Below are 27,910 nucleotides of genomic sequence, written 5' to 3' on the forward strand. Positions count from 1 at the left end.
TCGGCGTTAACGCCGCATAGCTGCGCTGCACGAAGGGAAACATAACCAACTAACATAACCGACTAACATAACCATAGTCGACTAACATAACCATAGTCAACTAGCAACCAAAACGTGCTCCTAACCACTGAAAAATATTCGTCTCGCTGGCTTTTCTTTCATAGGCGATGCAACGGCATCCTTCTGGCCTTAAAAAATAGCGTTAACGTCGCATAACTGCACTGCACGAAGGGAAACATAACCAGCTAACATAACTTACTAACATAGTCAAAACGTCGACTAATATAACCATAGTCGTCTAACATAACTAAAACGTGCTCCTAACCACTGAAAAATATTCGTCTCGCCTGGCTTTTCTTCCGTAGGCGATGCAGCGGCATCCTTCTCGCCGGAAAGATTTGTCAGCGTTAACGCCGCACAACTGCGCTGCACGAAAGGAAACATAACCAACCAACATAACCGACTAACATAACCAAAACGTGTTCCTAACTACTGATGTATGAATATTGGCGCACAACCTGATAAGCGTGAGGCGAAGAAATGCAGTAAAAAGTAAATGTTGGCTGGACAAACATTTGGTCAAGCATTTTTGTTTGCGGGGCCGTAGTAACCAATTTGTCTTTCATTTCCCGCCTCTAATGGTATTATTCCTCGTTTTATTTTTCCTTTTTTTTCTATTCTGAGGTGGTGTCAAACCGCCCATGTCATATATCATACAGGCTCTTCATAATTCTCACTACCTTTTCATTGAATTAGTGGACGGGAGTTCATTGACCTTGCGCACCCTTTGCTAACCAGGTGGTTACGCGCCTATATATCTCAGCGCACAAAGCTTGCTATTGTACATCTAACCGAAGCGTGGCGTTGAGGTTTGTCTCGTGCCGCTAAAATGAAGAGCATAACCGTAACGCTTCGCGCTCTTCGGCGCAAGCTCTCGTTCATTACTGAGGCTGGCAGGAACACCAAGCTTCCTGCGCTTATGCAGGGCGGGAAAATCTTCTCTTCCACCTCAAAACTGCCCAGTTGATGAAGTTTTCTGGGCAGTATGATGATGTTCTGAGCTATTTTGGGATTCCACGGCACTAAACAAGTGAAAACACCATAAAAACTTGTTATCGCTCTCCAAGTTAATTGCAGAGGACGAAACTTCCAGAAAACGTTTCCCTCGCTATGCCGACAGTTCCGCCGCCTCATTAGAAACTTTTGCTAAGGTTGCGGCTTTGCGCCGCAGCCTCGTCTAGCAGACTACTCTTAATCCAGTCAGGTTAATACAGTCATCGCTGCTGCAGCTCCTTGTGGGTCGCTCCCATATTAGCTTTGGTTTCACAGTAATATTGCTCATGTAATTTTTCCTCCGCAAACATTTTGTTATTGTGAAAAGTGCATCTTGCCTTCTGTGGTCTTGGACTTAGTGTCTTGCGGCAACACAGGCGGCGGCTTCGGTTTCCAGCACCTGCTGAAGCATCCCGCGATTCCGCTTGGTGCAGCAGCCCTGGAGTTATAAAAAGAATGTTTTGTCTTAATATTGCGTCTGACAAACCGTTTATCAAATTGATACCTTTGTTTAAATGTGCACCAGAACAGTTATCATCAGTAGCAGCACTGGAGACAAGTTTTCATCCTGTGGAAGACCACTACCAGCGGCCTCTATTCATTCCTGTCTTGCGCCAATCACCTTGTCGCGGCTTATTTCCTAACCTTATCACTGAAGTCTCGCTCTGGGCCGCCATGTTGGCATTTCCTTCGCTTAAAGCGTATTCTGCTGAGTTAACAAGCCTTCGCTTCACATATCTTTCATAAAGTCAATTTTGTTTCACATATCTTTCATAAAGTCAATTTTGTGGTAATTTTCGCTGCAATACAGCTTTCTCTTTATTCCACGGTACTCTAATTTTGCCTCTTAACATTACTTCTACACATCGTCTTTTCATAAATTCCTTGTCTGTGCTCATGTTCTTTTAAGCCGTTTTCTTTCACTCTCAGTTTTGCTACCTTAATTGATTGCTGGAAACATGAAATTGTCCTCACAGAATATTCTTAAGCGGCATTTAACAGCTTCCGCTTTCGAAAAAATTCAGGATATAACTGAACGCTTTTTTACAAAGTTGAGCTTGTCGCATATGGCCTTAGCTGCCTATGTGCCATAAAGCCCAACAGAACAATTTTTAACAAGCGCTCTCGCTTTGTGTTCGAACCCACTGTAGACATGCGGATAGAACCCACACGTTTGTTGAGTCATTGGAAAAAGTAGATGTCAGCTGACAAAACATTTTAAGCCGAAGGAAATTCCGCGTACGTCAGTAGCGAAAGTGCCTGAAAAATAGTTTTCATTTTTGAAGCTTGTAGGTCAATTTGTCGTGCAGTGGATGGGGTGCGGAATTAAGTTCCATACATCATATATCTTATTGTATTTACGGTGGTATTATCTGTGTTCGGTGCGTATTCAGGCATGCTCTTAATCAACTAAATTCTAAGGTGGGTTTACGTTTCAGAGTTTAATTTGTGTTGTTATTCGCTAATAACGAGGCTAGTTGCACCTATTTGTTTCGACTTTTTCGTGTACTATCGCAGCGGCGTTGTTGGCCTGCAGTGTGCTGCGGTTCTCAGCAGTAACCAAACAAAGGCACCTAATAAGCGTCAGTGCAATGAAAGCCGTAAATTTTACAACACAATATCTAAACTCCGACACAATAGCAAACGGGCGAGTTGGTGGTACATATTGGTGGCAAACAGCGCAACGACGCGGACAGAGTGGAAGAAAATACAGGACAAGCGCTGACTCACAACTGAAATTTATTTAAGGAAAGCAGTACATTTTATAGACAAAGTGGCCAACTTATCAGCTAGTACCTAGACAAAACCCAAGTTTCTACGTGGCATCGAGGTATGCAACCTCACTGTCATATAATGAAATAGATGGCTTACTGACACATAACCTTGTTTTTTTCTTCATGTGATATGCTTCCATAATCTCACGTGTTAATCGGGACGGGTGTTTGTAGAGGATATCACCGTAAGGCAATGAAGGAAAACAAAATTGGCAGTCTCGAACATGGTCAACTAGATGATTAGATTTGTTAGCTTCAAGATTATTTGCATGCTCTTTCAAACGTGTATTGATGCAACGCCCCGTCTGCCCGATATATATTTGTCCGCATGACATTGGGATTTTGTACACAACCTCTTCTGTGCATGGCACATACATTGTTTCGTGCTTAACCCCACAAGTTGTTTCAGATTCTTTTCGTTGCTCAGCCTTTCTTTCCAAAACAGCACAAACCCTTTTAAGTTTCTTGGGTGCTGAAAAAACCACCCCTACGCCATACCTTTTTGCCACATTTTTAAGATTATGTGACATACGGTGTACGTATGGGAGAATGGCAAACTTTTTCCTTTCCTTCTCTTTTCCCGGACTAGGGAAAGCGATGGAGGCTGTGCAGAAAAACTTCGTCCCGGTTTCGACAAAACCAGGAAAAGTAAAAGCCAGAGCTCTGCGCTTGCTGGAGGGTATGAACCTGGACCAGCTTAAAGCAAGTGTCAATAAAGCTAAAGGGCTTAGTTTAAAGGTTTTTTTCTCAGCGAAGTTGCACGAAGATGGCATGCCATTTCGGGCTATTGTAACTGAGAGGAGCACTTGGCAATATGAAATTTCAGGGTATCTACAGAAATTCTTGGCTACTTTGGCTATTAAGGACCCTTTCAGAGTTCGCAACTCTAAAAGGGTGGTAAATTTTCTGCGACATGAAAATCAAGGCTCTTGTACAGTGTTCAGTATTGACGTGGTCGATCTGTTCTATTCCCTCCCTCACAATGAATTGATGAACGCGGTTTCAAAATGTGTAACAATTGACAATGATGAAGAACAGTTTATTAGAGGATGTGGCATTTCTGTGGCTAGCTTTCTTGAGCTGCTGTCTTTTTATTTAATGTCAATGTTCGTTGAATGGGACAGTAAAATATATACCCAAAAAGCGGGTGTTTGCATTGGATTGAGGGTGGCACCAGTGATTAGCGATATATTTTTGTCCTTTGTTGATCGTGGTATCCAGGAAAATCTGTCGGGAATGGCGTCACGCATCTTTCGTTACGTCTATGACTTCTTGATTTTTGTAGAAAAAACTAACTTTTCAAGGCGCATGACTGATGTACTAAAAGTATTTAAAGAAAATGCTTTAGGTCTAGAGTTCACCACTGAGGTCACGGTCGGTAGTAAGCTACCATTTTTAGATCTGAGGTTGAAGGTTGCGACGGGGCACGTCTGTTGGGAATATCGTCCAAGGATGGGAAAACCGCTGTTAAATTATAAATCGCATCATTCCAAAACAGTTAAAACAGGAATTGTGGTCTCATCTCTTTTGTCCTCATTATCAAAATCTTGTATCCATAGGGCAACCAACAGCTTCAAAGAACAAATTAAAAGGTTGAAGGAAGCTGGATACCCGGATGGTGTTATGTTATTGGGCTGTAACAAGGTAGCCAAAAAGCTTAGGAATCCATCTTTGGCCCCTAGTCCGGGAAAAGAGAAGGAAAGGAAAAAGTTTGCCATTCTCCCATACGTACACCGTATGTCACATAATCTAAAAAATGTGGCAAAAAGGTATGGCGTAGGGGTGGTTTTTTCAGCACCCAAGAAACTTAAAAGGGTTTGTGCTGTTTTGGAAATAAAGGCTGAACAACGAAAAGAATCTGAAACAACTTGTGGGGTTAAGCACGAAACAATGTATGTGCCATGCACAGAAGAGGTTGTGTACAAAATCCCAATGTCATGCGGACAAATATATATCGGGCAGACGGGGCGTTGCATCAATACACGTTTGAAAGAGCATGCAAATAATCTGGAAGCTAACAAATCTAATCATCTAGTTGACCATGCTCGAGACTGCCAATTTTGTTTTCCTTCATTGCCTTACTGTGATATCCTCTACAAACACCCGTCCCGATTAACACGTGAGATTATGGAAGCATATCACATGAAGAAAAAAACAAGGTTATGTGTCAGTAAGCCATCTATTTCATTATATGACAGTGAGGTTGCATATCTCGATGCCACGTAGAAACTTGGGTTTTGTCTAGGTACTAGCTGATAAGTTGGCCACTTTGTCTATAAAATGTACTGCTTTCCTTAAATAAATTTCAGTTGTGAGTCAGCGCTTGTCCTGTATTTTCTTCCACTCTGTCCGCGTCGTTGCGCTGTTTTCCACCAAAAACTAAACTCCGAGTTATTGTAATTTAAGTTGGTACCCTTCTTTCAAGTAGTGGAAACAATATCCCGTAGGTTGCAGAAAAATGCAGATGAACAATTTTCGTCAAATTATCAGTGCAAAGTGCACGTTCGAATTAAGATAAGCACCAAAGAAAATAACAACGATGTGTCATGAAAATTGTTACATGTGCTGGTGCAAAACCTACTGAAGTTCAGCGTAGAATGAAAGATGGGTTTGGTGATATATGCTTCATTCATCAGGGAGTAATGGAGCGGAGTAAAAGATTGCTGGCGGTTTAACATTGCTAAGCAGAAAAATGCGAAAGCACACTTTTGTAAAAGTGGAGACCACTATCACCTACCTGAAAGCGCGATTGAGGTGTCCACTGACCCAGTGGGGTCAGTTACGCGCTTCTCCAGCTTTTTCGCTGCCAAAGCCAATTTACCCAAGGAACGACGGCAGCCTATGCTCCAGCGCTGCGTTTCAGCAGCAATGTTGTCAACGCCAACGCGCGTAGCTCTAGTGCCGTGTTTCTGCCACAGCGTTGTCCACACCAGCGCATGCATGCACATCTCTCTGTCACTACCGCCACATAGCTCAAAGCGCGAATATTAGTTTGATAGTAGTATTAGTTGATGAAGACGACGATGTGGAATGCACAGAGCGAGAATGTGCTGCAGCTTAACACGAGGTGTGGTCGTCTGCGGCGATAGCATACAATAGTGCTTCCGTGCAGTGGCCAGTGTAGCTGATCTTCTCTCAGCGCCGCGGGTTCGAATCCCAGTAATCCCAGTATTTTTTCGTTTTATTTTTGTTATTTTTCTTATTTTGTTTGCTTATTGCACTTGGCGCAAACCCACAAACGTCGCAAGCCCGCTTGGCACAAACTCACAACCATCGCTGACCCACAAACATCACAAGATCTTTCTTGGGGGTACACCCATCGCAATAGTGCTTTTGCACTAAAAGTTTAGAACGATGTGACATCTTCGAAAAATCAACGCCGACGATTATGAAGGAAAAACGCTGCATTGTGGGACAGCAGTTTGGGGGTGTTCGTGGCACTGAGCAAGAGTAGAACTGACATATACGCCACAGTAAAATATACTGTCTCGCAATAAAGTATACCTCGCCAGACTTAAGCACGTCCAGTTGTAACGCCGGAGCGCATCACAGCCGTCTAAGCGTTACCGGGGAAAAAAAAATCGCCGTCAGACTACGGCACACGTAGCTGCAAGCGTGCCCTTTGTCATGGTTCAGAACGTTACATATTTCATAATGTGCTCCAATTTCAGAAACTGCTGGCTAGATGTGTACCACGGCTGGCGACGGCCGAGCTGAAAGACCGACTTGGTGGCGTCTTTGAAAAATCTTTAAGGAGTTTTGGATGAGGTGGTGATGATTAACTTACTAGACTCGTTAATGATGCTGAAACATAGTTCAATTACTGAATCCCGAAAAAAAGAAAGTGAACGTGAATATGTGCGTTTTTCACCCCGAAAACCAAGAATATTTCAGGATGAGATAGCCCATCCAACTGTTCCTGTTGGCATGAGGCGGCGTTACAGTACCTGTAAACCTCCAGTGCAGGAGGACTTTATCGATTTTGGGAACACGTCAGTAGCTGATGGACGCATCTCTCAGAGCTTCTGTTTTATCTATTTGCTTTCTTTATGTTATATAATAATATAATGATTTTAGAAATAGTGCCTGCTTAGGTATTTTTCTATATAACTGCATGTCGTACTTATTAGCAATTTTTTAAATAAATACCATATCAAAGTCAGAACGGCCCGTGTAGTACGAAACTGAACTGTAAGTCGTTACTTGGAGCCTGCAGTTTACCGCATTTCTTCTCGGCCTAAATAAACATAGCTTACACGCCAGGAAAACTAGTCGTAAAGTATTTAGCTAAGGTGAACATTTGTCTTTTGAAGGAAAATCGTGTTGTTCCACGTATTATAACAAACTTTACACTTAATTATTATCAGTAGAATGTGTAATAAACCTACTAGCACTGGCTTTCATACAACTTAGATTTCGCGACAATATGGCCTAGGCAGTTCTATTCTGGAAATATATGGCTAACTCTATCGTGAGTGTCCTAAACATGTTGTCAGCGGTTCTGCTCAGAAAACCATGTCACGTAAGTTTGGTATCGGCGGCGCTTTTAAAAGAGAAGTTATGATGCAGGATTTCAATTTTTTTACAGAAAAAAATAAATGGATATTCGGCTCAGTGCCCCACAAAATGAACGGGAAAACAAGTTTTTGCAGCCCTTGTACTTACTCCGGCTTTACCGCTGTAGGCGCCACAGATAGAATCTTCTCGCCTGAAGTATAAATGAAGCAGTCAGTAACCGGACACAAACGTCCCCTTCACTTTCCGGCTGTGGCTTTGCGGTACATTCGTTTTTTTTTGTTTTTTACGAACAGGTCATGCATGGAGCGGCATTGTCATATGTGCGAGTGCATTCTATATGCTTTCGGGGCACGAATGGTTATGCGTAGTTTGCTTACTTAGGGAACGTTTGTTTTTTTTAATTTTTACTCACATTTATTAAGTAAAACAACATTAATGCCTGATCTTGTTCCACCGTGGCACACATACAAGCTAATATAAAAAAATGCGCAAAGGTTTGGTGTACTGAGTAGAATATTCAAAGAATTCGATCATTGATTTGAACGAGGCAGCTTGTAAAATAAAATAAAAAATCCGGTAAACACCCCAGACACTGCAGAAGCAACGAGCGTGTGTTTTCCGGCTTCTTCAGGTGTCCTGCTTCAGTGCGTTTCGTAACAGCCGCACATATTTTAGAACTATCAGCTCAAGCTCTAGCACTTGAATTGCGGAATCTCAGCATACTCTACCAATCTACCCAAGGATACTAAATCTTTCAAAATCTACATAGCTATGTAGAAATATATTGGAGATATAGAAAGCGAGAGGGTCTGGGTTTTTGGTACGCCGCCTCATAAACACTAGCGATTAGAGCTATCTAAAGTGGGAGGCAACATTAGTTAACCTAAAGAGCTAAATTTATTGCATTCGCCTCACTTTGTTTTTCGGCGGAAGATACGCCACCGCCATCCTTCCCGCCTGCCTTGTCCACCGATGGAACCTCGGGGGTATTTCTTCCACCTGAAATATGTGTTCATTGTCGCTTCGGTTACCGAAAAAACTGGAACAGATTTACTTAGATTCTACCTGTATACGAATGGGAACTAAGCCACAAAACTCAATGAACAAATTGAATAGGAAGCACTCAACCTTGCTAGATTGCTTTTTTTTAAAATTTAGGCCATGAAGTAATGGCTTTTGTCATACCCAGCTATTCTGGACAAAAGCACTTTTTAACAGGAAACCATTTGTGGACGCAAATCTTTCACATAATGTGATCTATGACTATAACAATCAACATATCTGCATATCACCCGACGGCAGTCTTGATTTTTTTTCTATTAGCGTTTTTTCTGTCGTCAAAAGCGCCCCTATTCGGTTTCTATGGGAGTCTTAAATTTTCGATGCGACCAGTGGAAACACTTTAGAAGATTTCGTTACATATCAGAATAATGAACCATTGCTTTCAATACTACCGTAAAAGTACCACACAATTTTCCAATTTTCATAATTTTTGTTCGATATTGCTGGACATGGAGCTAGGTAAGAGGTCATGGTTCGAGAAATTCTTTCTGCGTCATGCACTGTGAATCCGACGTAGTGACATGCATGCGCCTTTTGACAGTGCCCGAACAAAGTTTCCAGTGCGGAGGATAACTTGTATATGAAATATTTTAGTACGCTGGTGACGAGTAAACATATTTTTAAAATTTTCTGGTCTCTCCTATTGTTTTCATTTCGCCGTTCTCGTCAGCGAGCGCGCCATTTTTTTTTCATACCATCATTTTCATGTACCCAATAAACTCAGTCACTAGACTGTGCCTAAAGCATACAACTTCGTTGATGTTTCTATCTTCTTTTGTTCCGTCTGTTTCCTAATTTTCAAGCGCAAACACCTCTGACAGCTACGAAGGCTCGTATTCCACAGGAAAGGGCTAAATGCCTTATCAGATAAAATTTGCATTTCTTCGTAAACTCCACAAAGCGTTTATTAATGCGAAATAATTATATGGTTATGTCGCGTCAGCAAAAAGTGTCCGCAAATTTGGTCCGCACGTTTAAGTCGTTCAATGGTTATAAATATGCAAAAATTTGATCGCGTTAGGTAGTGCGTGAGAAGATCTTGAAATAGAAAAAGGTTGGTTCATGAATTGTAGTTATTTAGTTGAATTAACGAAATGTTGTGTTTGAAGCAGGGTTTGTTGGAGTGATTCGATGAAAAAAGATGTAAATGCGAGAGAAGGCCTACTTATTATAAAGAATAAAAACTAAATGAAAATACATAAAAGTGAACAAGAGAAAGAAAATAAAGAAAAGGAAAAGAAAGAATAATTGAAAAATAAAATCAATAAATATAAAAACAGTAAAGTTTCAAGTGATAAAAAAATTAAGAACAAAAATAGAGGGAGAGACAGAGGAAGGGGAAAGGTTTTCCTAGTTCCGCTCTTTTAGCAGACCTAAGGCCTTCGTATGATCGTTTTTTTCTTGCTAGCAGGGATGAACGGTAATTTTTTTTCGCCAAATACCATGAAATACCAAGAAGTTCTGAAGACGGGAGCTGATTTGATACATTAAATGGGTTGCACGAAATTAGTGCCTGTTGTAGCATTTCGAAAAAAAATCGGGAGTTCAGCATGTCATAAAGAATAAGTGGCTTGCATGTCTGCCCTACTGAAGAAGGCTTTATCTTTAATGACACTAATTTTAGCAAGCGAAAGCTGTAGTGATCGCATTCTACTCACTTTTCTTTCCAGTCGGAAGGGCGTCAATGGTGGCCTTCGTCGCTGGTTGCTCGGCTTCAGGCACATCGGGGGTATTTCTCCCGCCTTGAACAAAAGTACGTGGTTTAGGCGGGACGCGGAAAATAAAATTGTCATTGTGTTCAAAAATTTCAATTTGTAAATTCACTTTCGTATTTCTCAGGTCTTGTTCCGCACGGTGAAGAAAAATCGTAACAAAATATGTACTACGAATTACGAAAGTTATGTTTTTATTACGTGTAGTAGCACGAAAATTGAGTGAATCGGGTATCGTATGGTGACAGCGCATCGCGGATTTCGCGGGTTTCGGCGACGGAGCATCACTATCTTAATATCGCAATGAAGAGGAGAGAGCAGAAGGTGAGAGCTTCCGTTGGTTGAAATGCCGCATTTCTGTGACTGCAAGCAGAACATAAGAGGTGATAAGCGAGGCAAAGGAGGGAATAAGAATGATTTTATCACCTTTCGTTTTTTTTTCGAGTGCTGTCACTCATCACTCCAGCATTTCTTAACCAGTGATAGCAGTATATACGTTTGTTGCGTACCAGTCCTGAGACTTTGAGCAGTGCAATAAAGTTCTCTATTTCTTTATATACACTTGAAACAACTTTTAAAGCTACTTGTGTAAGAAAGATTTCTTTGTTAAGTTTGAATTTTATTTTGCGGCAGTTTGAGGTTTTTTTCCTTAAGTACTGTACATCTCCTGAGAAAAAAAAAAACAAATAGCTTTATCGCACGAAAAAGGTTTCTGCGAAAAAGTTTACATAAAAGATTTGTGAACTCCCTTCTCAATCCTTCAATATCCCCCGGATGACTTTAAGAGGGTGTAAAGTGTAGTTACTCAACAACTGTAGCAATTAGCCTAAAGAAAAAAACAGTCCTGAACTCAAATAAAAAGATGCTTCTGCGTGCCAAATGTGGCTACATTCGATGAATAAACAACGATTACAGTGTTGCCGTTTCGCCCCTAATACAGCAAAGAATCAGACCATGTGCGTTTTTAGGTTAGAACACAACTCGCTACCTATTTTTCTTATAGTAATCCCAATCTGCTCAATTTTCACCAGTATTATTTGATTAAGAACAGTTTTTTTTTACTGTGAACTCGAAAAGTACTCGGCGCGTTGCCTCTTCCTCTGCAGCCGCTGCGAGGACACAATCGATAGGGATTTTTGCTGCTTCGCCCAAGTTTGAGGGATGGATCCCAGCCACTGCAGCCGTATTTATATAGAGGGGTAATGCACGCGTTAAAAAAACTTCCGGCAGTCGGAACTTAAACCGAAGCCCCTTCCAAGTGAAACACATCACATGATGAGCCCCATAATTTAATATTTCTATTTATTTGTTCATAGACACTTAGAGCTCTAGCAGGTTCATACAGTAGAGGGCGAGAAAGCAAACAGTGGAAAGGATAAAGAGCAAAAAAGTATAATATATATTAATAACCATTTCGGAGATAAAAAGAACGAAAAACAAGAACAAACAGCACAAAGAGAGCAGTGCGAAAGAGAACAGTCCGAACAGGGCTTATGTTTTCCGCACAGACACTATATGGACGGATTGAATATTGACTATATGAACTACGCGTATGGAAACATGTGCACTCCGAATGAAGTCATGCACGTCTTAGAGAAACTATACGGAAGCGATATCGAAATCGTACAGCAGATATATGGAGAACATGAATTTGCAGATATTTTTACATACCATCTGCACTCCATGCTTTCATAATCTTGTATGAATGGCTGGTATGGAAATTTTCAACAGGGAATCCACTATTAGTAGAACATGTGCACTCCTGAGACGTTATTTGGATTGAAGAAAGTTTATTTCCAGACATACAGGAAATGAGCCTCGGGCGAAAAGCTACAGGGGTAGCTTGAGAGATGCTCGAGACCCGGTAAAGGCACAGCAGCAGAACATGTGCACATTCAAGGCAAACATACATATAGAGAATAAAATTAAGTAGAACGGAAAACAGCAAGAACAAGAGAAATACTTGCGCTTATGAAACAAACAAATTGGAATAAACACAGTAATAATGGTCAAAGATCGTGAAGCAGCTCACAGGCAACGTGGCCAAACCTAAAAAAATAGTGAGTATTCATGACAAAGCTCACCTAGGCAAATAACAGAAATACTGTGCGGCATTGATTAAACATAACCTAAAGTGCTTAATGGGGGCGGTAAACCATACCAAATATACACTACCAAACTGCCGGCATGAATGAGCAAGATGCTGAGCGATGTTCGAGCGGGAGTGGCGACCAGTTTTAAAGAGATATAGCTAGAAAAAAAAACGCATCCTTCTCACTTTTTCTTCCTGGCGGATGGGCATCGGTGGTGTCCTTCAAGGTCGGCTGCTCCACCGTGTGAACCTCGGGGGTGTTTTTCCCGCCTTAAAAACAAGCGCATCGTTTTTTGCAACACGAGGTAAAGTGGCCTTAAATTTTAATGCGAAAGAATTACCACGCTATGTCGGCACCGGAGGTGTCCGCAAAATGTTTCCGAAAGATGTGGAAGCAAGAGTGGTGTGGTGATTAAACAATATCAGTGATTAAACAATATCGAGTCAGTCATTAACAATAGTCATTAATCAACGACCCAACTATCGATCACAATTACATACACTAATTAACGGCAGCAATTAGTGGTAGTAATAATGTCGGTACTTAACGGATGTAATTATAGGTTTTAATTAATGTACGTATTTAATAAAGCTAATTATAAGTCCATGTGACGTCACAGGGGTGTAACGTCACCCCATACGTCTGATGACGTCTCGCCTACAACCAAAGCAAAAAACGGAGCCCGGAATGTCGTCGTCTGAGAAGTAGGATGATATGCAGGTTTTCAAATAGTTCTAGAGCGTTCCATATGACGTCATATGGACAAGAGCTATCAAAGTAGTCTAGGAGCCACGAACGTCGCGGCAAACAGTGATGCTATCACATTTCTCCAGCGCAGTCTCTGCAGTGCTCTCAAAGTTTGTTTTTTTTCATCTTAGAGCCTGATGCGTGTCGTATTCTGGGACGCACAACATTTTGTGCTCCGTTTGGAACACTTGTTGTGCAAAGCGTAACAGTTCGTCCAAGTGCCTTTGTTTCCTTTACACTGAGAGGAACTTGATAAGTTGCCTACTCTTTTGAGGAAAATGCACTGTTCAGAATACTTTTCCACAAATACACCGTCCCCAAGTAAACCCGTTATGTCTGAAATTGGAAAGGAACGAGCAGTATTACAGTGTTGCGCTCGTTTCTTCGGAAAAAATTAGCATCGTGTTTTTCTTGTAGTTTACAACCTTAGCGGATATTCGCAGTTAGGGAAACAGAGTTCGGTTCTTCAGCACTAAAATTGTCTCCAACCTTAGGGACATAAACACTTGAGTGCAGTGGGGTCGTGCGGAGACCCAGGGGCGTGCCCCGACTTCCTCTCCAACAATAAAGTTTCTCTCTCTCTCCAAGTTTAGGCGGGGCACATCAAAAAGAATAAAGCATAAAAATTACAGGATTGCACTTCAGTCTGCGCATGAGCGGGAATGCGAAAGCTTTGCCGTTCCCTCTCTTTCGCCCCCTATTTTTATTCATTATATTTTCAAATTTTATGATTTTTTAATATTGTTATTTGTTTTGATTTTAATAATGTATTTTATTTTTATTTTTATTTAGTATGTTTATTGTATTTCTGTTTTCGGGTTTAATATTACGGGTTTCATTTTTCATTTTATTTTATTTGATTTTTATTTTTATATTTTCTTATTTGCTTTTTATTTAATTGTATACATCTTGCTTAATGAACTTTTACATTTCATTTTATCTACCATACAACTTATGATTGACAGTTCGTGCGGACAACTTCGTCTACAACTTCCGTCCACGCCAGTGACGAGCCAGGAAAGGCTTACGCCTTAAAATCTACAAGCCTGTGCGATGGTTTTTCCTTTCGGTAGTAGATGCTCCAAAAAATAATAAAAATATCATGCATCTGCCTGCGCCATTTACATGGACAGGCTTAATTTAATTATCAAAATAAACAGAACGAGTGAGACCGCGCTAAGATTACTCTGGCACACCCGAAGCGAAAACTAGAAGAGAAAGGAAAGTTACCATAGTCGGATACAACTCCAGACCGAAGCGGCACATGCTCCTTTAGCCAATGCCATCAACCTAATTGCATTATGACGCGATTACTCCGACTAATCTGCGGTTAATACCTTCCTCTGCCACTGCCTGCGATTTCAGGCTAGCAAAAGAAAGGGTATTGACCACGACATCACAAGAATCGCTATACGTTATTGATTGGGGATCTCCTTCGAAGAGAATTTCCTGATTCGTTGAAAGGCATTTAGCAGCCTTGAGTTTCAGCACAATTCAGCAATGTTGAACCTTTAAGCTCACTTTTCTTTCCCGGCGAATGAGCATCAGTGGCATCCTTCACAGCATCCTTCTCCACCGCAGGCACTTCAGGTGTTTTCCGCCCGCCTGGAAGACAGGCTCGTTACCGACACCGACATTGCGTAAAAGGGGTTGGGTGAATTACTTCTTAGGCATTGGTAGTGTTCCACATGAACTGAGAACATTAGGAAGCATTGGATTACGCTAGGCAATTTATTTCAGTTATACTACTGCACCCTCTATTATGTTAAGGTTTTAAGATCAAACAAGCATTATTTTTAACATTCGGTAACTTACGTCGTTAACATGATTTACCAAAAAACCCAGGCATTACCGTCATATAGAAAAATTCGCATTTTCTCAGAAACGCTAAGAATCACGAGGGACAGATATGTCCACCCAACGAGAGGTAGCTTTGTCTATTTCGGAAGTTTCGCGCTTGTTTCGCAGATATTCTTACATATAACGACGATAGTTGCGTTTCATGGAGAGCTGTGCAAGGTCGTACAAGGTCGACCACTCAAGGTCGTACAAGGTCTTCCACCACCAAGCAGTGTGGCTGTGTGCTCACTTGCATCCTTATAGCGAGAGAAGTGAGCACGTGCTCGCACTTTGTGGATCGCCAGGGCATCCGACGCTGTCGCCCATTCCAGCAAAGATTGTACGACACAGTACGTCTTGTGTGTTGAGGACTCGTTGTTTTTTTCTTCCAGCTTCAACGCTCACTGCATTATTTCTACAGCTGGCTTCTTCATACAGCATTCTTTTGAAATTAAGACAATTTCTCAAGAGCCCCGATAACGTGACATTGTCGGTTCATTCCCAAACGGGTGCTTAGTATGGAACAAGCGATGGTTTAGTGATAAGGTACACAGAGGACACGTCCTTAGTTTACGCATCATATCTGTGCAGACCGCACTAGGTAATCGAGGTAGAATCAATAATAACGACAAAATAAAAACCTTTGATGGCTGCGGTGAACATATTTCAGTATTTAATCGCGTAAAGAACACGATCGAGTAATGAACACGCACACTACGGTTTTTGTAAAAAATGCAATATTTTTCTCTTTCTTGATGGATGATTTTTATTCTTTTCCCTCACAGTATTGTGCTGCTGGTAGTGAATGCTGGAAGGTCCCCTTTTTTAACGTCTGCCCAATTTCAAGACAGCTTCCCCCAACCGAACGAACAGCGATTGAGAATGTTTCGTAAGGAGCCCGTGAACCAATAGGAACATGTCTGGCTTTATCTGGGCTTTCTGTTAGGGGTAAGAATCGTATCTTCCTCTCGTGGTTGTGTTTCGGGCTGAAAGAAGTGAGTTACCCTGGAGTGAACTTTAGTTGATTAATCTTCGAATAACATTATGTGCCACTACGCACTCCTACGTGGCTGTTTAAGATGATGTTTACATCATGGGCTTGCACTCGAACGCCACACCACGGTTAAGAGGAGAAAACCGAACGCGACGTAGACAAGTCATTTAGGAACATTGTTGACTATACTCTCGAACAGGGAAGCCAAGTTGAAGAGTACGCTTTACCTTATGCGGCGAGTCGTAGCGGATGAACTACTGATTGCCCTAGGCTGCTTTTTCCTCGTGTTTATAGTTTTTTCTCAATACTTTTTACGAGTAACAAAAGCACCTCTGAAACTTTAAGTGATTTTGGGGTGAAGAACAAAGATTCATTACGCTACTAAATGCAGTATTACCCTGAAAGCTGCACCCGTGCCCAGTCTCGCTTTGGAATTTGTAATGGCAATGAGCAGTTTCGCGCCGCGTCTGGGTTGAGGAGAAGAAATGTTCCTAGCAAAGCAAAACGAACACCAACCAACATTTATCATTAATCTAATTGTGTGCATTCATGCAGCCAAAGCTGCGGGCCTGATTTCCAAAGATAATAGTAGGATCGTCTCACCTTCCGGAGCTACCGGCTTTGTCTCTTGGACCGGCTTTGGCACCTTCTTCGAGCCCCACAGTCTTGAAAGAAATCCTTTCTTTGCGACTGGTGTAGCTGTCCTGCATATAAATCCTCATTTTAGTAGAAATGACTATTTTAACGCGAAGGCATTCGGCACTTATATCAAACACCAACGACAATATCCAGTTTTAAAAAGTTCTTAATTTTTCTCTGTGTTCAGTGTCTTGAAACGAAAGCGACATAATGCTGTAGCTAAATAAAGCAAGACTTGGAGCGAGGATCATGTGCTTTGGCAGTACAAAGCTAGATTTTTTAAGCCTGTTTATGATGTTGGGTCTTGGAATATTCCAGGGTAAATTATGTGGGCGTTAATTTTTCTCGCCGTCGAGGCGCGCTCGCAAGGAAATGTGAATGCGACCTGGGAAAGAGTTTTCACAAATTTTGGTGAGATGAACGTCCGCTTGGTTTCCATGTTCCTTCTTACCGTTATCATAAAGAAACGCTTGTAAGACAAATAAAGATGACGTCAGCCTTTACAACAATTTCTTTACAGTGTCTATAGAATGTCGATAGGCTTCTGTCTGTAAAGACTTAGACTATCTATAGACAAATTCTAGACAACAGTCTATGGGCAATACAAATCCTATAGACAGTCTGTAGAAATTCTATGGATTTATGGCCTTCACTTCTAGAAATTTTTTGTCTAGAGAACGTCTATAGACTATAAATAGAAAAAATATCTATACGAAGGCAATAGAGTATAAAAAGTCTAAAGACTGTCTATGGACCATTTTGTTAGGGCGGACTCCAACTGTTCACGATGATGAATGAAAGCAAAAGAGAACTGCACTGATTCTCGATATATGCTGGCCTGTCCACAGTCCTAAAAATGTTGGGACCCTGACCTGCGTAAGTTGTTTTCTTCCTCAGGGTGTCATGAGGTTCGTGGTTTTTCCGTGCGTTGGTATAAAAAAGGCTGAAGTGTTAAGGCGTGCCAGTTCTTAATGGCGGGTGTAGTTCATACTACATCATAGTGGAATTGTTTTGCTGGTGTATTCAACGAAACCTTATTGAAGTGCGATAAAATGAAGGTTTGTGATGCGAGGGTCGGGGGCAGGGGAGGGGGGATGTTAGAAGAAGCGTCTGCTCAAACGCTATCATGACTTTTAAAGATGCCCTGTTCCCATATTTAGCACTGCCGTGTGTTCATTGCTGTTATCGTGCAACATTTTCCAGGAGCACGTTTTAGTTCGCCACAAAGAGCATTTAGAAGCAGCAGCTTCACGAGCTTGAAGCTGGTGATATTGCCGTGCTTAGATGTAGACACGTTTAAAATGCATCAATTTCTATCTATAATAGGGAGTTTTGTTTTTAACCCATGACGTTTAGTGCCGCAAAACTTGACAAGTCCAGCTTTCTAGGAGACAAATTTTGAAAATTGAAATATAGTAAGGCACTGGTATGAAAATATTGAAGGTAATGATCCATTATTTTGATATACAGCAAAATATTTCTTTTAATATGTTTCCACTGATTCCATCGAACAGTTAGACTGACTTAGAAAATCTACAGGGAACGCTTTTGACGATAGCAAAAAAACATCAGTAGCAAAAATACGACTGCCATCGCGTGATCTGCGGATATATTGTTTGTCGTAGCCAAATCTTTCATTATATGAAAAAAAAATGCGTTTATAAACGGCTTGCCGCTCAAAAATACTTTTGTCCAGAATTCCTGGGAATGAGTAGTTGCTTCGTATGGAAAAACACATGTTTTATGCGTTGAGATTTCCTGGAATAAAGTAGTGTCGAGTCAGTTATTTTGCGGTACAAACTTTTTCGTTCTTCCACTTTTGCTCACGATTTTCACTAAGTGCCAAAACACAAAATTCTCGGTTCTAGTTTGTGAAACCGTGATTTTATAGGGCAGGTTTGGTTGCTTTCCTTAGAAAAACTTTTTAGGCAGTCTATGAACTATTCATTGATTTCTGTCAATAAAGTCTATAAACTCTCTATGTACGGACCCTAGAGAACAGTCTAAAGGCAATACATTTCCTACAGACAGTCTATAGACAATCTATAGATTTATGGCCATACACTTCTAGCAAACTTTTGTATACACACCGCCCATAGACTATAAGTAGACAAAAAGAAATATCTATAGGAAGGCAATAGAGCATATGAGAAGTCTATAGAGTGTTTATAGACCATTTTTATAAGGGTGGCGGTTACACTTCAAAGGCTTGTATACTGAAACTGCATAATTGAAGGTCAGAATGCAATCTGAAAGAATCAATCAGGACTCGTCTTAAAATTGTGCCCTTAAGCATTTTTGTGGACAGTAAGCGAAATGTGTACGACCTAAGCAATTTATATGTGCGCGGCCATTTTAGGCGGCGGCAAATTGCAGAAACAGGACCACCATGCAGCCTGATTTGTTAGTTTTCTTCTTTTAATTCGGTATTTATCATCCGCTTGTAGGCGTACCGCCGTAAATAAAGAACACACGTTTCAGACATTACGCGATGGAGATGATGTAGTAAAATTTCCTGTGCTGATGCCAGAAATTCTTGCTGAATGACCACTTCGATTCAGAAATTGCTGCATGCGAATAACCTTTCGTGCAAAAAAAAGTTTACAAAAGTTTTGATCACGCAGTTTTAGCAACGCATTTTGTTTTGTCGCTGGTAAAGCTGAGATCCTTCGATTAGAAATTTCTTTAAAAATTGTCTATAGATAGTCTATTGACTTCTTATAGATTATTGTCTTCGTATAGATATTTTTGTCTATTCATTTTCTACAGACTGTCTATAGACAAAACTCTACGAAAAGTGTATGGCCATAAATCTATAGGTTGTCTACAGACTGTACATAGAATTTGTAGAGAGAAATCTATGGACAGTATATCAATGTGTAAAGAAATTTTTGTAAGAGATCGGCACATCGACGATGTAGATGACCGAAGAATGTTTGAAATGTACGGGTCTCATTACTTTACAGCCACGAGACGTAAGAAGATAAGTAAAAATTAATCAGATCAGTGCAATAAACGGGCACTACCGACACTCTCTGAGAAAAGTATTGATGTTGGCGGGGCCGTCTATATGCTTCTCCCTTGAGTTGCTGCAGACAGTGAGCAAGGTACAAATTGCACTCAAGACTTAAGGCACTCACTCTGGCTTGGCATCTGCAGGCACATCGGGAGGTTTCTGTCCACCTGAAATAAATGCGAGAACATTTAGCTCCACTGCTTGGACGAAGAAAGCAGAGTTTTGTTGTGTAAAAGCCAAACGGTTCACCTCAGTACTGAGTACCTAATGCGGGGATGCCGCCCCATGTGATCGCACTTGATGACATGGAAAAGATGTCACGCACATGTCGGCCTGACGCTATTCGCGACTAAATTCTGAAACGTGCGTGTGCTGTGCGGTGCCATTTCACGCTAGAATATCCCAGCTGTTTCAAAGTTATATAGAGTCCTCCGCTAGAGCACCCTGTTTCTTGTGCCTACTTTTCTCACTCTAACATCTGATCTCTGTCAGCGTGGATTCATGCTCCCACTGAGATTGCTAAATTTACTGCCCCATTAATTTACCCATGACACATAATATAGATATATTGGCATCCGCTGTGTATATGTTTAATGTCCACTCCTTTCGTATTACTGTGTTATTGGTAACCCTCCAGGCCTACTTCTGCGCACTACGCACATCAGTGGCCATCGAGACAGAAAGCTCAAAATTTCACCATATTGAACAATAAAAAGATTGCTTTACTGCTCATTGGTTGGTTGATTGACTGAGAGATAGACTGATTTATTGATTGATTGACTGATTCGTTGATGGAATTATGCGTTATTGCGGCACACAAATAGCGAGTTTGAGTTGCCTCCTTCTAGAAGTGGCCTGCTCTAACGCCGCCTTCACACAACCACTGAAGTATTGAAGGGACGCTAAAGGGAAATACCAAACTAGGCAAGGTTGATACATTCTTCCCCGGGAACACTACCGAATTTTTTTTCCTGTGCAGAAAGATGGCTGCGTTGCTAAGTTTTTGGTCCAAAATATTTCGTACTTCCTTATCTTCTTGCTCCTTGCCACCTGATTGGCTCACAGGGAATGCTATTCCTGTTTATAAAAATGATGATCGACTCTGTGGCCCCGCCGCGGTGGCTCAGTGGTTAGGGCGCTCGACTACTGATCCGGAGTTCCCGGGTTCGAACCCGACCGCGGCGGCTGCGTTTTTATGGAGGAAAAACGCTAAGGCGCCCGTGTGCTGTGCGATGTCAGTGCACGTTAAAGATCCCCAGGTGGTCGAAATTATTCCGGAGCCCTCCACTACGGCACCTCTTCTTCCTTTCTTCTTTCACTCCTTCTTTTATTCCTTCCCTTACGGCGCGGTTCAGGTGTCCAACGATATATGAGACAGATACTGCGCCATTTCCTTTCCCCCCAAGACCAATTATTATGATCGACTCTGTGTAAACAACTGCCGCCCGATATCTTTAACGACATCCTGTCGTAAGCTTATAGAACATATTATTGCAAATAATAGACTTGCAATATTAAACAGTAATGGTGCCTTAAACTCTGCTCAGCATGGCTTTAGGAAGGGATTCTCTACCACTACCCTACTAACTGATAATACCCATTCGTAATTTCAGTGCACCTTTAGACTAGTCAGGCGAAATTGATGTTTTATTTCTATGTTTCGCCAAAGCCTTTGACAAGGTGCCACATACCAATCTTCTTTTAAAACTGAAACTCATTGGTGTACCACCTCCGCTCATTGCTTGGATTGCAGCTTATCTACAACACAGAACGCAGTTTGTGGAGATTGGCTGTAGGTGTTCTTCCCCACTCCCTGTAACCACTGGGGTCCCTCAGGGAAGTGTGCTTGGTCCCCTACTTTTTTAATTTATGTAAATGATTTAGTTACTAGTATTATTCCAGCTGTTAAGATTGCTCTGTTTGCCGATGATTGCATGATATATACTCCGGTATCTTCCGTTTCTGAGCAGGAACATTTAGATAAAGCTCTGCTTAGTGTCGTTTGCTGGCGTGAAAAATCGGACATGGAAATAAATACTCAGAAGACTGTGCTCTTGCGAATAACAAGGAAGCAAAATTCGTTTTTCTTCAACTACTGCATTAATGGCGTTTCAGTTAAAGTGCCAAGGTATAAGTATTTTGGTATTGTAATAAACTCGCAATTAAAATGGAATGACCATATAGACTACATTAAATCCTCAGCTTTACGTAAACTTGGTTTCCTTCGCCATAAACTTATGGGCGCACCTAGGAGCTGCAGGCTATTAGTCTACAATACGCCTATAAGACCAAAACTCGAATATTCCGCCATCGTTTGGGATCCCCATGCAAAAATAAAAGACATAAGAGAATTAGAAAAATTCAGAGACGTGCGGTAAATTTTATATTTAATAGGTACAATAGAACTGATTCCCCATGTTCGTTAATGGCAGCAAATTATATTAAACCACTCCACGTCAGACGCAAGACAGCCCGCGTATCCTTCCTTCACCAACTAATTCATGGAAAACTAGGCATTTCTCTAATACCTTATGTGCAGTTTTCGAAACGCGTAGAACTCGTTGTCATCATGATCACACTTTAGCACCATACTTCGCTCATACTAACGCTTTTAAATTTTCTTTTTTTCCGTGAATAATTGACGAATGGAACACTCTGCCTCTACGAGTGATATCGGCAGTTGATTTTGACAAGGCACGCTGTCAGCTATTTTAGATATATGTACTACATTAGACAAATTTATTGTTGTGTGTTTTACGATGTAGGTGCTCTTGTATTCAGTGAATGTATTTTTCTTCCGTCACTGTCTAGACTGAAATGAGGGTCTGCAGTATTGTGGAAATAAGAAAATGGTTTGAATTATGGGTGTTTAAAGTCCCAAAGCGACTCAGGCTATGAGAGACGCCGTAGTGAAGGGTTCCGGAAATTTCGACCACCAGGGGTTCTTTAACGTGCACTGACATCGCACAGTACACGGGCCTCTAGAATTTCGCCTGCATCGAAATTCGACCGCCGCGGCCGGGATCGAACCCCCGTCTTTCGGGCCGGCAGCCGAGCGCCATAACCACTCAACCACCGCGGCGGCCTGGAATAAAAAAAAATAAATAAACCGCAAATGGAAGTCGCGAAACCGTTCCCGATACAAAGCTCTTGCGAAAAATGAACTCCAGTGGCGTCATTTATATGACTCCTTTGCAACCCAATCAATCAGAGGCGCCACTTTCAAAGACCGGAAACGTGACAGGAAAGCAAAAACCCAAAGACAACAGATAAGTGGTCCCAATGGCAATGTGAAAGTGCCGGTAGACTGCCTCCCTCGACTACTTGGAGGGGGGCTCTCCGCTGCATAGCATGCGCACGTCTGCGTATCGTTGCAAGCTCTGTGGGTACGAAACTATGTGTAGTTACAGAGGGCAGCCGCAGACTGCATAACAAACAATTAATTTAAGTCATACGAGTATACATCGGCGACGATAACGCGAGCGTATGGCCTTTGGTTCATTGTGTGCTATCGTGAAGTGTAACGTAAACTTCTAGGGATCCTCAAAGGCATACAAGCAGCTGTAGCTCTCTAACGCTTCCACACAGCACCGCATCAGAGCGAAATAATTGCGCGTGCATTTCTCGTCAAACGGCGCACTATGCTCTCAGTTATCGCGTGTTTGTTGACTAACTACGATGAAAGCCTCGTCTGAGCTAACCCTTGTGATTGACTCTGGTGTGGTCGTCGCGAATTCGACGTTTGTGAATTGCTTCCTTTAAGTTGTAAGCGAAAATTAGCCAGGGTACGTTTTGCCCAGATGTAGACTACCGCCTGCCGGCTGTAGCAGCCGGTAGGTGATGCACGCATAATCTTGACGAACACGCACCAGCTAGTCGAACCCTTTTCTCGCGGAAAATCCGGCCTCGCTGCCATCGCCTCACTTACTGCTTGCATGCTGACCCGCGCTGGGAAACTTTTCTTTTATGAGCCAAATGAGAGGCGATGGCGCCTGCATGCGGTACTGATGAGCTGTTTTTCAGCACATCTAAAATGGGCTGTTTTTCAGCACATCTGAAATCAAATTCGCCCGTCCACTGTGCAGAAAATATGGAAGACCATGCGCTCGCATAGGGCTTCAGACGTTGACGACGCGCATGACTGCGAGCGTCTGCACGAGCTCGTACTAAAAATAAAGAAACAAACAATTTGTAATTTGATAACGCCCCAGGCGGCACAAAGTAGGACATTCGACAGATGAAGTTATAACGAAACGGCTTAGCCGGCCATGTAGCTAGTAGGCGAATCGTGATTGGCGTGGAGAGGCCGCGGCGCGGAAGCTGCTGAGTACAACTGCTTCACGAAGCCTGAGTGCATAGGATGCGACGCAAAAGCTTGAGCGCTTATGTTCGCGAGTAGCTTTTTCCTGCTTATTATTTGTTACGCTGTTCTAATTACGGGATCCCTCGCATTTTCGGCCATGCTCGCCACGCTGCTATTTTCGTATTTTAACGCCTATTGCCCGTCGAGACGGCGAAATAGCGTTCGTTCATGAATACGTCACTCGTCGCCGCTGCATCAATCTTCCAGTGGCGATACCAGTGTATACGACGTTTGCGAAGTTTTCTGGCCTATAGAAGCTTTGTTTCAGGCCATGAAACATGATATATTTGCTATATGGTATGAGCCAATGCTATACTTTAGTGTCCCTTTAAACTTACCAGGTCACTCTAGAGTGTTTTGATTCGCGCACTGCAGAGTGATTCCGCAATAGTTATTCAGTTTTCCGCTTTCTGCATGAACAGTTCGTAAAGTTCTTAACTACAGCCACGCGGCTGGGCTATTCAGCAGCAGCACGGCAGAAGTAATGCCGGTGTTTTTTTTCCCGGGGACTGAGGTAAAAAACAAGGTCTACTTTTCAAGTTCTCACTTGGTTTCTCCGCCGGAGGAACGTCGGCAACGTTCTTCTCAATTGCCCTCTCCACGGAAGTGGCCGTGGGTGTAGCTTGCCCACCTGTAAGATCCGTACCACGGTGTTATACTGGACGAGAGAACAAAGGACGTGCGATTTCTTTTTTTTTTTCACAACCGATCACAAATTCCGAGATTGTTTTCTATAGGGTTAAGTGATAAGTTTTCTTTTTGTATTTTATCCTAATTTGTCGCTTTGTTGCAACGTTTCAAATGACGTCGTCCAGAGTAACATATTTAGTTCCGAGTGCCCTTGGCATAGCTGCAACAATCTCAGCTGCTAGTACAACCCTCAAGCCTATCGTTTCGTCTATGTTTTTTGCAACTTTCGTCTCATGTTTCCTGTAGGTGTCTACTAGAAAAATTGTCTCCAAAAGTCATAAAGTCACATAATCACACCTGGCCTAGTTCGAGACTAAAAACCTAAGAACCAACATTCCGCTCAACATATAGAGTTGTTCCGTGTGTTGAATTTTTTCACTAAATAAAAAATTTACACGGGTGAATTGTCTTAAAACACAAAGAAATATTTAGCAGATTTTTATGGCTACAACTAGAGTGCTCCGAGTATTAGAGGGACTGTGAAGCCAAACAGAAGTGGGCCTGTAACGAAAAAGTACCGCGCTTTAATGACGGCATTTTCACTTTTCGGGGAGATTTTAAAAGCTAGTAAAGACCGCGTGAAAAAATAAAACGATCGATACCACCATGCGCTTTGCGCAGCAGAACTGCGACGTTTCGAACCAATTTTTTCGGCCCAAACTCATAAGGCTATGCTGCAGCGATAGTCCTTTGAAAGCGTGTAACATGGCCTCTGGGTCTAAGTATCATGAAGGTAAAAAAAAAAACGGCGTGAACATTGTTAACTTTAATTTTACGGACAGAGAAAAGGCATTTTTTTCTATTAGCAAACTAGTTTGCCTGAAAAGTCTATGTATTCGGTTTTTAGTCTGAGCAAAAATTAGACTCAGTTGATTTCAGTGTCTTAACATTTATGGTCTCCAAGAAATCGACTTACAAGCAAAAAGAATGTATTACCTTCCAGGATTTTTTGTGGTCGTAGGAGGCAAATTTAACCTCGCTATCAGCATAAAAACTGTATTCTCACTTTTCTTCCCAGCCGAAAAGGGTTCGCCTGTGACCTTCAAGGTTGGGTGCTCCACGGTAGGTATTTCAGGGGTATTCCTCCCACCTAGAAAACAAAGCCAGCACTGAGAGCTCTGACGGAAATATACAAGTGAAGATACTTTTCCAGAACACGCTCTCACTTCTCTTTCCGGCCGAATGAGGATCAACGGCTTCTTTCCAGCCCGGCTTCTCCGGCCCAGGGACTTCCGGTGTTTTCTGTCCGCCTGTAAGAAAGGTGATTCATTGACATAGTGTAATTTACTCAAAAATACTACAGGCCCGTGCAATGAAATACAGAAAAAGTAGAAACAATTACTGATAATGACTGATAAACTCGCCAAGCCACCTACTGGCAGCTTTTTTTCCGTTTTCTTACATCTGTAGTGCAAATAGTGGGAATAAAGATTTGATATGAAAATGATTTGTATTTGGAGTGGCTCTGGGTTGGGAAGGGACGATATTGTCACCGTTATGAGGGCGAAATAAATGTTACAAATCAGTCCTTTTTTGTGTGTACTCCCATTAACGAAGAAAGCTATTGAGGCGGTGGGTGGCTAAATTAAGTTTTTCATAATATCTGCATTGTGCAAAGAATTCGAGAAAATGTTGTTTACAGATAGCTATTGCGTGAAAACGGAAAATATATGATACGAAACAACTTTGAAGGCCATGAATCATCCTAAAAATACGAAGGAAGAATAGCGAAATAAAACTGAAAATACAAAATGCCAAATTATGGAAACCAAATTCCGAAGAAAATTTGGAAAGAATGAACGCTGTGTAGTAGGCTCGCTGGCACTATCTGCACTCATCTGTACTTCACGAAAAACTTGTTTCAATGCCTTCATTGTCATTACTTGTCATTAGTTTATCATTTTATTATAAAAGGTCCCGTTACAGCCTATTTCTCTGGGACCTCTTCCTGTATGATCAATCAGTGTATGCATGCATTTCTCATGTATTGTAAAAAATAAACTTCAGACTTCAATCTTCTAAGCTGTTAGCGTTCGACATGATTGCGTGCTTGGCGAGTTGTAGCAGTTTTAATTGAAGGGTTCATGCAATTAATACGCGTCCTCTGCAAAGAAGGCAAAGTTGAATATCGCTACTGGGAAATCATCTAAAAAGAAATATATATAACGAACGAATATGCACTCCTTTAGGAAGCTCTCATACGATGTTGTGTATGTATATCTCACTTTTCTGAAGTAGAAATATTTCTCGAATAATATATAAGACACGTGAAATGAACCCTAGAAGACCAAAACTTCCTTACAGATTTAGTGCTGCCATTTGAAACAAACAAAACTCGAGGAACATAATACCTCAGGCACCTACATGGAAAGCTTGTTTGAACTGTTTGTCAGCATTTAGTTTGACCATGGCGACAATTCGCCGAAAATCGGGTAAGCAGCCCGCTGAACGATGCTATGCTGCGTTTTACGATGCTAGGCTGCGCTTTGCGCACGGCCCGCTGTGAGCTGCGGCGCCTCAGCAGAGCTCCCATGTTCATTGTGTTACCCATATTGGTCGTCACTCCTGAAGGGAAATTTTAATGTGTCCGCTTAGTTAAAGCTGAGACGAAATACTGGCTCGCAGAGTTAAACAAATAGATGGAAATTCATCCTTAGAGGAACTAGGCGTGTTTAGGCTACCCAAACAAAAATCGTAGCCCATAAAGAAACCTTTGGGGTGGTCTTACCTTCGGGAGCTTCAGGTTTAGTTTCTGAGATAGGCGCTATACCTTCCGGTGCTGCAGGCTTAGTCGCTTGCACGGGCGCTGGCGCCTTCTTTGAGCTCCACAATCTTGAGAACAATCCTTTCTTTTCGGGCGGTGAAGCGGTCCTGAGTATAAACTATGATCTATCAGAACAAATTAGTATTTTTACACGGAGGCATCCTGCACTTTAATCAAATCACCAACGTCGGTATACGATTTTAAGAACTTATTTATTTCTTCAGTCTCCCATCTTGTGAAGCAGAGAAAGTAAATTACGTTACTTGGATATGAGCAAGAACATTCGATAGGACCATGAAATTGGTTGCAAAACCATAAATCGGTGAATTATTTTTAGAATTTTGACTCTGGGTTTTAATTCTAGAGTAATTCAGATGGTCTTTCATTTTTCTGCAAGAACCTCCTGGTTTGTTACCCAGAAATACACAGGCTCGATTCCCTCATTTTTTGCTGACATGAACAGCAAAAAAAGTTTCGCCTACAATGCGCAACAACGCTGATGGTAAAAATGGAACATAACAGTGCAATCAAGGCCCTTTACCGGCAACTTTTTCGAAAGGTATTTATGTTTATGAGACCATCTATATGCCTCTTGACTGATGTGGTGCAGACAGCTAGCCAGCCAGCCAGCAAAAAAAAAAACAC

The 27,910-nt window shown here is 41.7% G+C and overlaps 1 protein-coding gene and 2 long non-coding RNA genes across 4 annotated transcripts in view; 1 reads left to right on the plus strand and 2 right to left on the minus strand.

Moving 5' to 3' along the window:
* The window catches only part of LOC144102418 (sodium-coupled monocarboxylate transporter 2-like), a 639,582-nt gene that overhangs the window by 253,247 nt on the left and 358,425 nt on the right, over positions 1–27,910 (plus strand). The gene's annotated exons all lie outside the window — the stretch shown is intronic.
* Positions 1,398–19,618, minus strand: LOC144100375 (uncharacterized). 2 transcript variants are annotated; one of them, XR_013307634.1, is made up of 7 exons: positions 19,573–19,618; positions 16,397–16,497; positions 12,399–12,482; positions 10,067–10,150; positions 8,262–8,345; positions 7,494–7,536; positions 1,398–1,492 (listed from the first exon to the last, which is right to left on the minus strand). It is a non-coding gene; the product is annotated as an uncharacterized LOC144100375 (long non-coding RNA). The 2 variants fall into 2 exon arrangements; XR_013307633.1 differs by lacking the exons at positions 16,397–16,497; positions 19,573–19,618 and adding an exon at positions 14,482–14,539.
* Positions 24,402–25,743, minus strand: LOC144101851 (uncharacterized). Its single transcript, XR_013308074.1, has 3 exons — positions 25,668–25,743; positions 25,508–25,591; positions 24,402–24,442 (listed from the first exon to the last, which is right to left on the minus strand). It is a non-coding gene; the product is annotated as an uncharacterized LOC144101851 (long non-coding RNA).

This window comes from Amblyomma americanum, chromosome 8 (assembly GCF_052857255.1).
Source record: "Amblyomma americanum isolate KBUSLIRL-KWMA chromosome 8, ASM5285725v1, whole genome shotgun sequence".
In the NCBI taxonomy this organism is placed as follows: Eukaryota; Metazoa; Arthropoda; class Arachnida; order Ixodida; family Ixodidae; genus Amblyomma; species Amblyomma americanum.